The 1,971-nt window shown below is 27.1% G+C and overlaps 1 protein-coding gene across 1 annotated transcript in view; it reads right to left on the bottom strand.

The window, feature by feature from the left end:
- Window positions 1-1,971, bottom strand: part of LOC107625223 — a 17,325-nt gene that overhangs the window by 1,718 nt on the left and 13,636 nt on the right. The window lies entirely within an intron of this gene.

Genomic DNA, 1,971 nt, shown 5'->3' with positions numbered 1-1,971 from the left:
TCATAATTAAATCAAGGAAAATATTAGATAAACAATAATTATTTTGAACAACATGAACAACCACTAATCACATCAAAATACATTACATTCTAATTTAATGCTATTAATTAAATTTAAAGTTAATTTATTCTTTTAACTCTATTAATTTACATTATTTAAAAATATTGTTGGTTATATTTTTCTTAAATTAATTGGATCGCAAAATCAATAAATCAATTGCTAAAGCAGTTAGACGATGAATTCAGTTATCAGAGTCTCGGTCACAGTACTCACCAAAAATCGAAACAAATTATGCTAACCCTACATGGCACTAAAAAATCCTAATAGGGCGGCAAGGCACTTTATATGTGACAATAATATATGATATGATTATGATGTATGATTTGATGTACTAAATGTATTGTATATGTATATGTTATTGTTGAGTTTAGTAAATAATAATAATATTTTTAGTGATGATAAATATAGTTTTAATTGGGTTAATAGTCTAAAAATATTTTTGATGAATTATTTAGTAATGGAGACTCAAGTGTTATTATGTAGCTCAAATAATAGAATCAATTATCTGAACTTTAGCTACTTCCACCAAATTCTTAGTCCAGCCATTATCTTCATGAACACCCCTATTTTCCAATCCATTTAAGATAATATTGCTTTTGTTAGGTTTGTTTGGAATAAAATAATTTTAAAATAAATTTGATTCAATTTAAAATGAATTAGATTGAAAATGGATTGTTGTGTTCCAAATTAATTCTTACCAGAAATTCATTTGATTTACAAATTAATATTTATATTTGAATTACAATTTAATAAAAAATTATTTGGTTCGAATTTATGATTTTACATTTTATAATTAAGTTATCACACAATTCTCTGTCACCAATTCTCTGTGAAAGCTCTTATGTATAATTAAAACTGATTGTGGGTAGCATATCGTCAAAGAAGTTATTTATGATTTGATTTTTCTATTTGTTTATGGTAATGTTAAATTTATATATAGATTGATTAATAAATAAATTTATTATCTTTGATTTTTAGGTGAAAAACTTTATTATCAAACTGTAAATGATGATGATGATAATGCTGTATCTGAAGTCATAGACTAGTGATGTTGTAACAAATGGAATGTTTATGGAGACATGAAATCAAATAATTTTATTTATGTTTATGTTATTTACTTAGACAAAGACTTATGTGTAATTTAATATTTGATGGTTATGTTGTGTATGAGATATTTGTGTTATTTGTGGGATAATTTGTCTTGTTTGAATACTTATGTTATTTGAATGCTCATGAGATAACTTGTGTTATTTGATGGTTATGTTGTGTATGAGATACCTGTGTTATTTATAAGATACTTGTGTCATTATAATATTTCTTTTTGTCAACCGCAGGTAGGGTTGGATACCCGCAGATTGAGTACGGGTAGGATTAGGGTTGGATTTTTCTCAATCCGCGAGTAGGATATGATTGAGTGTTGGTTAAAAACTCAACCCGCGGATATAGTTAGGGTTGGGTTCAAACCCTACTCTACCCTACTCATTACCACCCCTAGATCGAATCACCATCGGGACCAGGCTTCCATTGTCCACTCCTATGCTGCTGCTAGTAGCCGCACCTCCCTTCCCAGTGACCGGACCATCACTGTAGCCTTGTAGGTAAATCAAATCTTCCTTGCCAATGACTGGACCATCACCAAATCTCTTCTTCTTTCACTCTCTAAATAGATATTAAATAAGACAAATTCTGATTGTTTTTAAAAATTTTAAAATATAATTTTTTGCTTTTTAAATAGCTATTAGATAGTAGTGTTATTATGTGTATCATTAATTAATTATATTTTAGTACATTATACACCTAAAAACATTATTTATCAGTAACTTAATATGTATACTGTGTATCGTAATATAACAATATCAAGTAGCATTTTTCTTAAAAAAAAAAAAGTATAAAATATAAATATATGAATAT

Source organism: Arachis ipaensis, chromosome B02, assembly GCF_000816755.2.
Source record: "Arachis ipaensis cultivar K30076 chromosome B02, Araip1.1, whole genome shotgun sequence".
Lineage (NCBI taxonomy): Eukaryota > Viridiplantae > Streptophyta > Magnoliopsida > Fabales > Fabaceae > Arachis > Arachis ipaensis.
Note: the sequence above shows the minus strand (reverse complement) of the source record. Positions and strands in the feature narration are given on the sequence as shown.